This window comes from Camelus bactrianus, chromosome 21 (assembly GCF_048773025.1).
Source record: "Camelus bactrianus isolate YW-2024 breed Bactrian camel chromosome 21, ASM4877302v1, whole genome shotgun sequence".
NCBI classification, from domain to species: Eukaryota; Metazoa; Chordata; class Mammalia; order Artiodactyla; family Camelidae; genus Camelus; species Camelus bactrianus.
Genome location: NC_133559.1, coordinates 10,464,099 through 10,478,668, shown reverse-complemented (window position 1 = coordinate 10,478,668; position 14,570 = coordinate 10,464,099).

The window sequence follows — 14,570 nt, the reverse complement described above, 5'->3', positions numbered from 1 at the left end:
TCTCTTTTCACTAGATGTAATTAGCCTCTTCTTTTAATAAGCACCTCACTGTATCTGCACCCCTTCCACGTAGCATCCTTCACTTCCCAGCACACAGTATGGAATCCTGCACTCACGTCTCATCTGCCCTGCCACCCTGCTCACTCGTTGGGTAAACTGTTGGGTAAGCTGTCTTATTCTTTTTGCACCTGATTATGTACTCTCTCAGTATCTGTTGATGGGATGGATGGATGAATGAATAAATGAATAAATGAATGCGAACTTGAAGTAGTGAACTGTTCGGGATCTGAATCAAACCCCTATTGAGAGACACAATTTAATTCAGCTCAGGTCAATTTTGAATGGTGAGAACGTACCTGGCACTGTATCAGATATTATAGGGGATCCAAAACATATGTCATAGTCTCTTAAAATGTTTTGGACAGGCAAGACTTATCTTCATGAAGAAATTATACCTGAGGGAGAAACAAGGAAATGATATGAGAGTACCGGCAGTGCTTAAATGAGAAGCTCCTCCAAAAATTCATTTTAAGTTAGTTGTTGGAAATTTGGACCACATTTACCCATGGAAACATTGTCATAAATTATGGTCTGTTTTCAGCATTGCTCCATGATATTTTGCCAGCAAAGTCAAAGATGGAAAGGACTTCAGAATGCATCTGGTCAAACCCTTTCGTTTTATGGAAGATACAATATGACTTTCTCAGGATCACACAGCGAGGGAACTGAAACCAGAATCTGAATCTCCTGACTTCCTATTAAGTGTCCATTTCAGTAACACTCAGTACTAATGATAGAAAAGGCAATCATCATGACAGTGAACTGTATTTATATCAATATTTATCAAACACCTATTATGTGGCAGACACTGCCTTTTCACCCAAACTACAGACCCAGACATCATCCTTGACAGCTCCATCTCCTTCCTCTGCCTTCTTTCCTGTCGTGTCCTGCTGATATTACTGCCTCCATATTCCTCAGAGCCATCCCCTTCTCTCCATCTCTACCATCACTTTCCTGGTTCAGGCCATCTTCTCTCTTCTCTGGCTGATTATAACAGCTTTCTGTACACCCTCCAAAGTGGCTTGTCTACAATATCTGAACAACAAACCAGAGCATCTCATTTCTCTGCTCAAACTCTTGTCCTGAGTCCACACTGCCTACAGGATAAAGCACACGCTCCCTAACTTGTTGCACAAAGTTCTCCAAGGTCTAGCTCCTCCCCACCACTCCTGTCACTCCCTGCCCCGCAACGTGGTGCTGCGGTAATACACACCTGCTTGCCATGCTCTGCTCAGACCACGATGGTGCTCCTCCCTGCACCAGCTCACGTCCTCCCTCCTGCTGGGATCCTCCCTCCCCACTCGTCTCACCTGGCTGTAGTCCCTATCTGTCCTTAGGTAACAGAGGTATCCCTTTCACTCCGTCTCCCGGTTGCTTCAGTCCATCCACTGAGTACAGGTTCTTGAGCTCCTTACCCAGTGGAGTGTGGTAGAAGAAAATTCAAAACAATCCTCCCACCAACTTATTACGTGACCAGAGTTTCTAAAGGTTTGAAGTTTCCAAGAGCATTGCTTGGGTGAGTCAAATCTGGGACGCCTGGGTGTTGCTGGATCCATTGCACCGACTGCAGAGCTGTGGGTGGCATCTCTGAGGCAGAGACCAGGTTGCACGCAGTGACCCTGAGTCCCCGGACGAGAGTGGGCAGAGGTCCAGATGTGGCCTGGCCAGCTCCCCTTGTGGGAGGACTGTCCCCTCTGACACCGCTGGAGTGGCCCTCTAGTGCAGACAGTACTTGCAGGCAGCCTGCCGTGGCGCCCACCAGCCCTGCCCGCTCCCGGCCCCGCGCCCTGGCCCTTTCAGCTGCTCTCTCAAGCACCGAGGACCCTGGCGCTGCTCTCTCAGGTCCTTCTCAGGTCTTCTCACTTCTTCCCTCAGCCCTTCCAACAAGGGATGATTCCACCCTCTTTACATGACAGGGCTGATGGCCTATCAGGGCCCGTACATTTTCTTAAAAATAGAAGGCTATGCTCCGGGCCATCCATGGCTACCTGGTGATTTCTCCTGTCTAGTCTTTAAATCCAAAGGTTTATTATTTTCCCCGTGAGGGCAAAAGGGGTTTATTTTGTGTCAAAATATCCCTAGTTAGAAAGAAATGGTGACACTTATTTACCACAGGGCATTTGGCTAAGCTTTTAGACTTAGGTCAACATCACCGCTCACCGGAAGCTACTCTAACAAGCAGAATTTTCTCCACTGCCCCCAGCCGGTATGGGTGCCTCTCCTCTGTGTCCCATAATAGGCGGAGCAATCTGTCTCTCACTGCATCTATCACCCTGTGTCGCGATGATCTGTTTATATGCCTATCTCCACCGTGCCTACGAGTTTCCGAGAACAGGAGCTATGTCTTACTCATCTTTGTATTCTTCAGCCTGTCAGCAGTGTCTGACACATGGTGGATGCTCAGTAACGATTGTTGTTGTTTCACTGACCTCCTTTGCTATCTGGAGTGAATCAGAGAGCTGGCCCCTGCCCTCAAGGAACTTACATCCAACGAACATTCATTATTACTGCTATGAATAATAATATTTACCTGGTGTGCGGGGTGGATGAAGAATTACTGTGCAGATGGAGACACACAGAAATGTATTTAGCTAACCAACAACCATCAGATCAGCCGAACGGCCAGCTGTGATGATTCAGCATCGGTCTGAGGCCTGTGATAAGAAGTCCCCCAGGAGCCCTGGTGTTTCACATTCTTCACAGGGTTCTGGGTGAGATACAAGCTTTGTGCAGGGGCGGTAAGTGCCCTGACCCACCAAGCACAGAGTCAGATACCAAAGGGATGTTTAACAGACACTTCTTCCCAAGCAGCTCCATGTTGAGGAAAAATCCTAAAGCCTAGAGAAGAGCTGATGTGAAAAAAAAAAAAAAATCTAGCAGAGTCTTAGGAATGCATGAAGGGTGTTTAAAATATGGAGTCTTCCGGGAACTTTCATTCTTACACAGGACATGAGGTAGGCGCTTGTGCAATTGGCATATAGATATCTTTCTAATCTCTTCTCCCCGAATTGCAAAAATTGGCAGAGAAGCAAGATCTAGTGGTGATGAGGGACTTCAACTAGCAGGACATCTGCTGGAGGTCTCATGCAGAACATCTGATGAATTCTTGCCTTGCTTTGCTGACAACTTAATCTCTCAGTAGGTAGAAAAAGCGATGAAGGGGAAGTGCTGCTCAGGACTTACTTATGACCAGGAAGGGAGACCTGGATAACGATGTGTATGTTATAGGAAACTGGGACAAAAGTGACTATGGTATTTCCTTTTTTTTTTTTTTCTTTTCAATATTTATTTACTTATCTATTTATTTTTTAATGGAGGTACTGGGGATTGAACCCAGGACCTTGTGCATGCTAAGCATGTGCTCTACCACCAAGTGATACCCACCCCCTACTATGGCATTTCTGAAAACTAATAATAAATGGTAGGGTAGCCTCTTACTATAATAAGATACAGCAACTAACTTAATTCCTTTTGGAAAACAGACAATGCATGAATAAATTAGTTAAAATACTCAGATCAGTGTACCCCCAGACACCAGGAGAGCAGATTTCTAAAAGTTCAGAGCAAAGGATTATAATCTTGCAACCCATGATGCAAAATAATAATGGAGCTCCAGTCTCTAATGGGATGGGCACTTCTAAGAAATGAAATTCGAATAAAATAACCATGAGTCATCCTGATAAAAAAGGGAGAAGGCAGCTAACAAAACCCATGGGGCTTCATAAAGAGTTCTTTGATGAGCTCAGATTGAATAAAGCCCTGCACAAAAGATGTAAGGAGGAAAGCATCACGCACCACAAATCCAAAGGTTCACAGGGTCTGATAGGACAGTAATAATATTCATGCTTGGTATTTACCGAGGATTTGCTGTGTGCCAGGTACTATTCTCAGCCCCTTACATACATTAACTCGTTGATTCCTCAGAAGAACGTTATGAAGCAGGTGTGAAATTGATCTTGTTTTAACAGAGGAAGGATCTAGGAAACAAAGTGATGAAGTTACCAACCCAAGGTCAAAAAAAAACCAAGAGGCAGCAGAGTTGGGATTTGACTCCAAGCAAGCTGACTCCAGAGTCAGCACTCCTAACCTCTGTGTTCTACTTCCATCTACTTTACAGCCCTTCCCAGGCCACAGTGTGGCAGGTTCAGGAGCAGAATGCGTAGGTCTTTGCCAAAATGGTAAGTCCATGTGGCTTTTAAAGGGGATATTCCAGGTAACAGGAAGAAGAAGAAGAAAATAAAGGGTCTTAATGGAGGAGACAAAAATGGAAACTGATGTCAAAGGAAAGGCAGTCCTATTAAACTCATTTTGTTACCATTCGCTCCAAAGGGAGGATTTTTTTTTTGGAAAAAGTAGATTAAACATTGTTGTAATATCGAAGCCAAAGTAGAAAGGAAAACGTTTCTTATTGCTCCAAAATAGTAGCTGTCCTGGGATTCTGGGATTTTAGCTGGCCAGAAAGGAAACAGGACCCCTCCGTGCTGTGACTGCACACAGGGTGCCCGGGTCAGGAAGAGTAAAGGGGTGAGAGTCATGGAACCCAGGGCCCTAACGACCATCCAGGCCAGCTTTTTGTCTCATTTCACTCCATACAGTTGACTAGATGATGCTCAGTTCTGGGTGTACTATTCTGTGGGACGCATTCATCGACCCTTCCATCCATGTCCAGAGGAGGCAAGGCTGATGGTAGAGTGTGGATGTTTATGTGGAATCTAAAAAAAAAAAAAAAAGACACAAATGCACTTATTTACAGAACAGAAACAGACTCACAGACATAGAAAACAAACTTATGGCTACCAGGAGGAAAGGGGGGTGGGAAGGGATAAATTGGGAGTTTGAGATTTGCAGATACTAACTACTATATATAAAATAGATAAAACAAGAAGTTTCCACTGTAGAGCACAGGGAACTATATTCAATGTCTTGTAGTAACCTATAATGAAAAAGATTATGAAAACGAATATATGTATGTATGTATATGTATGACTGAAACATGTTGCTGAACACCAGAAATTGATATAACATTGTAAATTGACTCTACTTCAATTTAAAAAAAAAAAAAAGATTGAATGCTGTGCCGTATGGAGAGCTCCTGGTGGAAATGGGGCCCCCCTGTGACTGCAGATGTAACATTTACACGCCACCGTTCACAAAGTGCTTGCACATGAGTTATCTTCCTTGGTCCCCACAATATTCTTCAGCAGTGGGTGCTCCTCGCCTTTTTAGGATAGAGGAGGAAACCAACATGCTCGCAGACCTGGAACTGAGTTTACACCAAAGGTGCCGCACAGGATCCCAGGCTCCCCCGTGCTTGCTGTCTTCAACCATCTGAGGGACAGTTGTGTAGAAGAGGGGTTAGATTTGTCCTGTTAGCTCCTCCTGGGGTCTAAAGGGGAAGGAATTTCCCAGCAGGATGGCACCCTGACCCTGGACGTGTTCAAATGGAGCCCCGAGATGGATTTGTAAGATTATGATACTGATTGGAGTTTGGTCTGATACCATCGTGGTCCTCAGACTTCAATTTCATGAACAAAACAACAACAACAACAACAATACTAATAATTAACACTCTTCCTACCTGCCTTTTATCAGCTCGTTAAAAAAGGAAACTGAACACCGAGGGAAGAGGAGTCTGCTACTCCATTGCCTTTTTGTTTTTACATTTTGCTGTAGACTGGTAAAAAAATTTGTCACAAACTGGCAACGGTCCACAGACCATTATTTGTGAAACATTGGATAAGAAGGTTTTTCAGGTTCTTTCTAATTCTAAGAATTGTACCACTTTAAATCATACATTTGGGTACCTAATTATGGCTTTCTTATCTTTCAGCAAACATCTTGAAAGCTTTCTCAGTGCCAAGTAATGTGTGAAGTTCTTTCCATGTCAGCCAGTTTAATCCTCCAAATGACCCTATGTGATAGGCAAATGCTAGTCCACTTTCAGTGGGGACCAATGCGGAGAAGTTGTATGACTTATCCCAGGTCACACAGCTGGAATTCAGTTCTGATGTCTGTGCTCAATGACAGCAGTCCACACTTTTTATCATTAAATACTAATCAAATATTTCAAGAACCTTCATGGCCTCTAAGTTCCTAGATGGCAGTCTGTACATTTTTAATTTCTGAATCCCACGACTGAAGTTAAGTGCAGCATCTCTACCGCATTCAACAAAATTAGCAAATATTTATTCAGTGCCTGGTGTGTATCAGCTCAGGGCTCACTGAGGCACACAGAAGATATCTGTTGACTAGTTCATCAGCAAATTCCTATAGGAGAATGTGGACGCTATGAAATTGGTAAAATAGTTCTCTCGTTTAACTTATATGCTATCTGAGTATTCAAATTCACAGGAATCACCAGCAAGGAGAGTCTTTGTTCAGACTTAACAACCCAAAGAAGAGAAGCCTTCATGTCCTGTTGCTTCTCAGACTCTCCCCTCCGTGCCAGGGGGAACTGCAAGGACCCGCTCCTTTATTTCCTGGGTTCCGCAGGCTGCACCTGCTGCCCGCCTTACAGCCTGAAAGACCAAATAGGCTCCCCTCTGGGTCATTCTGAGCCTCTGTGCCATCAAAAGGCTGTTGGGTAGAACCCACCGTGAGCCAAAGAGGGGAAAGGCTGGTTCTAGGAGGAAAGGTGAGAGGATGTGGAATCATACGGTCAAGGGGGAAAAGTTCTAAAGGGACTGAGAGCCTGGTGGTTGACCTCACAGTTTATACTCATAGGATGTTCGTCACGTGCCCACCGTCCTGTGTGCGGGCAGGGTTTTGCTGTAGCGCACTGCCGCCGCAACAGTGAGACGCGCATAACCTGCCAGGAGCATCCGAGCAGCACCGTCGTTTGCTCAGCGTGAGCGCAGCAGGGGTGACTGAGCAGCCTCCACCGGCGTGTCTTGAGGACAGGGGCTCAGGTGAGGCCACCGGAGCTGCCAGAGCTGCCCCTCTCTCCGCCACTACGCCGGTGCTGGGTGCCCCTGTCCCCCTGTAAGCACTGCCCTTCCCACAACCCCTGTACACACTCCTCCAGTGTCAGGGCTCAGGGACTGTAGGCGGGTGAGAAGGAAAGTGAGAAGAGCAGAATCTATCCATGACAACCTGAAGGTGGCAATAATCACATTTACTTGAAAATTGCCTGGGAATGAACTACATGTTCTTGTGTGGATATGCAAATATATGCAAATGTATGCAAATACAAGGCCCTCATAACTATTTTCTCCATCTGGATGTGGCCCCTTGTGGTGAGGCCAGAAGGAAGTGGGCTCTAAATGATGGATTCTGTCCAATTCTCCCTTTGGGTTGGTGGGCAGGAGGGGCTGGTGAAACATATCCTTTGTCCTCCAGACCACCTTTTTCTCATAGCTGGGATTTGGGAAGGGGGCTAGGGTACTTAGCTTATGATCAATCAATATAGATTCTTTGATTCAACGTGATCTGATCTGGAGAAGGTGGGCTTTGTGTTCTGTGTCCCCTTCCTTGTCCCCAGCCCCTCCCGTCGCACCCTGGCCCAGACCATGAGATGACGACATGATGACATTATCATATTGCTCTTGGAACCACAATAAACCGGGAAACTTCCACACCCCTGAGCCTCAATCATCAGCTAGAAAAAGAAAAGGCTGAACTTAACTCACTGTGAGGTCCCCCCCAGAAGGTCAGATCTGAATGTCTGGAGTCTCTGATGGAAAATATAGCAACAGGACTGTGCTGTGATGACTCACCACCAGCTGGATGCAAGAGAGGAACGAGCAGCTTTTTACAGTCGAAGTCGTTCTGAAACACAGACCTGGGTTCAAATCCTAGATTTTTCTGGTTCCTAACAATTTATACTTGGACAAATTGCATAATTTCTGATTAGAGGGCCACATTTTCCCCTTTTGGTACTTAATTTCTGCCCTCCATACATGCATTAAGACCCATAACAGACATTTAAAATGCATACTTTATATCCAGTACAGGGCTAGGTTATAGAAATTGAAACATAAGGAAGACATAGACTCTGTCCTTAAAGACACCTAGTCCAGTGGTAGCAACACACAGCGACAGAGGCTGAATAACAGAGAGTGGTAACTTTCGTGCCCAAGATGCTTTGGGAGCACAGAGCAGGTGCACCTAACTCACCAACACAGCCTACGAGGAGATGGAGGATGGTCATAGGCAAGGGGCACCTGAGCCAAGTTTTGAAGAACAAGTTTAGGCATTGACCAAGGGAGACGAGCGGAGAACTTTTCACTCCAATAGGGCCACCCCGTGCAAAGGCGCAGAGGCCTGAGAGGAGGAGGTTTGCTTTTGGGGGGACACGCATCATGCCTGGAACTCAGCATGATTGGCAAGGCTAAAGAGGCAGGCTGGAGGAACTTCGCTAAGGGGGCCTGCAGGTGCCCCGCTGAGGCTTGGCTTTGCTCCAGGGTGATGGGCCCGTCAGGAGGCTGGCGAAGCTAGTTCCTCCGCTTGCCCCAGGAAGCTAGATCTGCATGACCCCAGCCAGCATCCTACACCGTGGAACAGAGCTGCTCCTCAGCACAACTGTGAGGCTGGGAGAGCCTATCTCTGGGCTCCCCCACCTCCACTCCTCCTCCCACCTGACGCTTTGTTCCTTCTCAGCTGCCCGCTTTTCTCGTTTCCCTTGACCCTGCTTGCAGCACCATTTCTGATAAATTAACATGCTTAGTGTCTGTTACTTAATTCATTGCCCCTCTTAGAGGAATTTCTACCTTAAAAGAGGAACCAGGGTGACAGCAATGTTTACCAATGAGAGAAAGATTTCCAAGATCCATCATTTTGGGAATGGGCGGAGTGTGCTTGGGTACCAAGGACTGGACTATGAGGCCTTCCCACCACCATCCCTTCCCAATCTTGCCTCCCCACCCCCTCCCACCCCACTCACTCAGATCACATAGGAGATCTGGGACTGCCTGCTGGGGGAAGGTCTGTGCCACCGGATGCAGACCAGGCCTGGCCAGTGAGGGTAGGGCAGCATGGTCTCTGCCTCAAGGACAAGGTGCCCAGACACAGCATCTAGGACGGGGAGATGATGTGTGGACGTGTGTGAGTGGATCTGCCTGCCCCTGTGTATGATGTGACTCTGCCCGGCTTCCCCCCGACCCACTACCTAGAGGGAGTGATAATTTTCCGTCCTGTGGCTGTTAGCCAGCTCCTCGGCAACCCTTAGATACTCAGTCACTTCCTACCCTGCTCTTAACCACTAGCCTGACTTAGTGACTGTCTCCTACAGTCCCCCTTCCTAGAGATCCCCCTCACCCAGAGCTAGAGGAGAAAAGAAAAGAAGAAAAATGTGTTCTCCGTTGCCCCACAGCCCTCAGACCTGTGCCATTCGGGACAAGATTTGCAGAAGGTCTACACTTTTGAGGCAGAGGGCGCATGAGAAGGAACCGGGATGTGGTGTTTCTCTCTCTTTGCCTAAAGCATGGGAACTAAGTGTGTGCAGGGCCTGCCCCTGACCCATGGTAATCTCTGAACTTTGAGGTGGACTCTGGAAGGCAGGGGGACTGGAGAAGGGAAGGGGAGCCAGGGCCTCCATCTGCCGGGAGTGTGGTGGTGGCTGGGGGACACTGGATGAAAATGGAACCCAGGGTGAATAGCCAACGAAGTGCACGGTGCTTCCCAGACTTCCCTGAGCAAGCAGATCACCTGGGATCTTGTCAAGGTGCAGTTTCTTATCCAGCAGCAGCTCCGGGTGGAGTCTGAGCGTCTGTATTCACTACAGGCTCCTGGATCACGCCCATATTGTGGTCCATGCCCACACTCTGAGTGGCAAGGGTGGAGAATATGTAGACTTAATCAATCCTGAAGAGCTGGGGGAAGCTCAGGGGCTGCTCCCCCACTACGCCACCCTCCCACTGTCAGGCACCTCCAAAGGAAGCCCTGTTCCAGGGGACCGAACACGTGAGGAGAGCCGGAATGTGGTCATTTAGGGTCCCCAGGCCAAGGTCAGGTGCCATACACGGCATTGCAGGGATATCGCTGCTTTTTGGCTGTCCAAGAACATTTTGTGCTCGACCCTGAATAAGACTGTAATGCAGCAAAAGCCAGCCCAAATGTCAGCAAGATGCCAGCAGCATCCCCCATTATCACCACCGCCATCACCTCCAGCATCTCTTTTAAAGGAACGCTTCCTGGGACCTTTCTGTTAAACTGTCTCAGATTCTGTCAGCCCTTTGGTCACAGGGCTGAGTGGAGACAGAAGGTCAGAGGCAGAGGGGTAGGTCCCAGCAGTCCAGCACCTTCTGGTGGACTATCATGTTTGTAAAAGCTTCCATTTTTGGTGGAATGGCCCAGACAGCAATGGACGTCTTCCCAATTGCCTGCAGGGCAGGCTCTTCAATGCTAATTGTCGTGTGTTTTCCTCCTCACTGTAACTCATCTTACAGCTTCCACATCTGTCAGTTTGTTTAATCTCTATGTCAGATCTGTAAGCCGGGCAGCGCAGGTATCATTCCCTGCTTCCTCTCAAGGGAGGAAACTAAAGTTTACAAAGCTAGTAAGTGACATATTTCAGAATGCCATGATCCATGTCTCCCAACTCAACCCAATGCTCTATCCAAACACCCATTTCTCATACATTTTGTATTTTTCTGGGGCATGGAAATGACCCTCGGAGTTCCTCGTTGATGGCCAGGTGTCCTGGGGAATTGTCAACTCTGATTTTAAAAAGTTGTCTTGACAAAACATTGTAAACTGACTATATGTCAATAAAGTAAATAAATAAATACACACACAACACAACACACACACAATGTGTATATATATATATATATATACACACCAAAAAAAATTATCTAAATTGAGATCATCCAAGACATGGCAAGGGGCAAGGGGAATTTGATAAGCAATTCCTTAATTTTATCACTTCTTTTTCTTTCTGTTTGTTTGTTTTGTGGGGGGCTGGGGTGGGTAATTGGGTTTATTTATTTATTTATTTTAATGGAGGTACTGGGGCTTGAACCCAGGACGTTGTGCATGCTAAGCACACGCTGTACCACTGAGCTATACCCTCCCCCTACCGCTTCTATTTCTTAACGTTAATTCTAGCGAATAACTTTCTAAAATATGTATTTAGGCTTCTCTGCTTCCTTCTCATAGGGCCCCTTTGTCTTCCTAGAGCCTGTATCAGCAAATAAATCTCTGGCCCCTCGTGGGACTGGAGAGACGTGGAGCTGAAGTGATAGCTTCTGACCACTAGAGGGACCCCAGGCACCAGCTACAATTTTTCTGCAGCAGTTGGTGCCTGTAATGGTACCCATCTCCTGGAAAAATTCAGGTCAGGCGCATATCTGGCTAAGAATGTTCATTGTTCTACAAACCAGGCCTGGGAGAGACCAGAGCATCCCCAGCTCTGAACCAGAGGACTTTAATTTGAGGGTCCAAGCAAGGAGATTAAAATCATCACAAGTGGAACCCAGACACCAGAATCAAAGAATATGCATTTTCAGTCCAGCTGTTTCATTTAACCTGTTATCCTAGGGTTTTCTGAGCCTTCGAGCCCCAAATATTCTGATTCAGAATATCTTGAATTGAGTCAAGGGAAACCTCCCCCCAGGTGATTCTGATGCACTGCCAATTTGAGGAAAAGCTGCTGGACTGGTCCTGGCTCTGTCCCAAAGCGTGGGATATCCATGTACTACGTTTTGATGATTTGTAACTGTCCAGCCCCAGCTTGAGTCCTTTCTGTAACTGTGAACTCAAATCGGTTCTATCCTCTTATATACTCTTCCACGGCGCCAGCTCTCTTCTCTTGTAACAGCATTTGTAACTTATCTGTGTGTTGAGTGTCTAACCTCTGCCTCTCTTACTTGTCTCTAAACTCTGCAAGGGCAAGGCCTTCCCATGATATGCTCGCCACTGTAAAACAAGAACACAGAGCAGCTTAGACCACACCGTATGTGTGCGCGTGAGAGATCTTTTTACACTATCAAGAATGCCACATCCCATCCCTGTAATCTGCAATCCTGTTGTGCAAAGCCCTTCCTAACATTCAGTCAAAATCCATGTCTCTTATTTCTTCCCATCCTGTGTTTCTAGTTCCAAAGCGACAGCCACACACATCTAATGCTCCTTTCACAACTATCCAGTTATACAAAGACAGCTTCTATTTTCAACATTTTTCCAGTGCCAGTGTTCCACCCGCACCCACCCCATCTCCGTCAGCCCCTCCTCGTAGATGAGGCATGGTCTTTAGAATGGTCATCATTTTTGGCCACCCTGCTGTTAAGAGCTTGGATCTGTTAGTGGCCCTTCCAACATGTGGAACCCAGAGCTGAGCCCTCTATTCCAAAAATGGCCTGTCCAGGGCAGGAGAGGGTTGGGCAGTGCCCTCCCCCGTCCTTTGCACTGCGTCTCTTAATGCAGCGCAAGTCTGCATTAGCTTTTTGGCTGCTACACACACTATTGAATCATCTTTAGCCTGTGGCCAAGTGAAACCTCTAAGTCTTTTTTTTTTTTTTCCTGTAAGAATGTCTGTTGAGCCAGGCCTCTTCCATCCTGTTTTTGTGCAATTGATTTAAAAAAAAAAAAACAAAAAAAACAGATTTTGCATTCACTCTTAAACTTTGTTTAACTTCTGCAATTTTTTTCTGTCCCAGAGACCTTCCCTCCAACTCACTCCTGTCACATTCCTAGAGGTTTCCATGGGTCTCCCTCTGCCGATCAGTCAAGAATGTGAAGTGAGCCAGGGGCCTGCAGGGGTGGCTGCAGAGGAGAGACATGGTCATGTTTTTGGAAGTTTCCAGGCTGATGGTAGAGACTGTCCACTTCTTCCTCACTACTTTCTCAGGTCACAGACAGAAAAGGGCCAGCTGACTTGTAAATAGCCTTCTTCTCCAATGCTCCACACCCTTTCCCTTTCTTTTGGGTAATTGGCCTTCGTTGCACTGGCTTCCAGAATCTACCACACCCACCTTGTGAGAGGATGCAGGGAAAATGCCCTCTATTCTTGTACCTTCCCTGTATCTGTACATAAAGAACATTCCTGGACGTGACAGTGAGATAGAACCCCCCACTGACAGGGGGCTAAGGGTCTGTAGCTGTGAAACAGAGGCCTGCACTGAGGACCTTGCGGATTTTCTGTGTGTCCTGGGATCCATGTATGTTTAGGGTTATCAGGGAGAGGGCTGGGAATTACTGAGAACCAAGGAAGGAAGGGGACAGGAGGGGAGTGGATGAGTCCAGAGACATGCTGAATCCAGAATTGTGTCTGATTCATTTCTGTGTCTTCTGGAGCCTCTCACAGTGTCTTGAACTTACTAAAAAGCACTCAATAAGTTCTTAAAAAAATGTTTTTTTGTTTCTGGGGTTTCTTTGGTGTTCTGCTTTGTTTTTGTTTTTATTTTTGGGTTGGGGGAGGTAATTAGCTTTATTTACTTAGTTATTTTAATGGAAGCACTGGGGATTGAACCCAGGACCTCGGGCATGCTAAGCACATGCTCTACCACTGAGATATACCCTCTCCCCATTACATGTACTTTAAATAAAATAAGTTACATACCTCTAAGTGCCTTCAAGGGTTAACCTGACCAAGTACGCAGAACTGCAGAGTCAAATGCTGAATTCTGGCTACAGAGGCCAGACCCATGAAAGAAGGAACCAGAGTTCAGAGTTCAGGAAGGGCTGGAGGCAGGGGCACTAAACTGGAACTGCAGAGGAGGAAGGGGGATGGAGAAGAAAAATAAAGGCAACAGGGAAACGGAAATGACTTTTAGGCCCAAAAAGGGTGTGGGCTCTCTGGCCGAGTGTCATGAAATCCAAGAAGGTGGCTGGACTCCAGATTTAGTTCTGAGCCAATGGAAGACTGTCTCCTAGAGCTCTCAGGGAGTCCCCTGGGACTCACTTGTCCTCAGTAAAGATGAAGAATGACAGCCCTTCCCAGCTCTCCCTGGCTGTCCGAAGCCTGCAGTTTTGTTCCAAACAAAAGAACGTGCTGCTCCTCCGACGTGTGACTCTGTGACTCGGGACCTGTGATGAAGTCCCCCAGCCCCAGCCACCCGAAAGTTGACTCAGAAGACAGGCTCTCAGGCCAGAAACTGTGCACTGATGGTCCTTTAGGCTTTTCAACCCCCGAACACTTGCACAGCCTGGGAGAGGTGACCTGGAGGACATTAGCTGCGGAGATCTGGTTTCTGGCAGTTCTCCTGTGCTAATTCTTTGTTTCCTTGTTCCTCTTCCCCATGGGCCTGGAAACCCTCCAGGGTGGACACCACACTTTCCTCATATGAAACTGATTCACATACTTAACACATGTTGACTGAGCTCTGACTACAGTCCACTCACAAAAGAGGAGACATTCCTGCATTCCTGGTGCTTGCCTGCTAATGGTGGGAAGGAGGGTAGGTTAGCAATGAGCTGGTAAGCAAACAAATGAAGAAACATGACAATTTCAATGTGTGCTACGTGGGACGCTGGAAGCATCCCAGGTGAATTGATGGGGGATCATTGGGTGCCTGGGGTGACCAGGGGCTACATCCCAGTGGATGTCAGGGAAGGTCATTCTTGGAGGA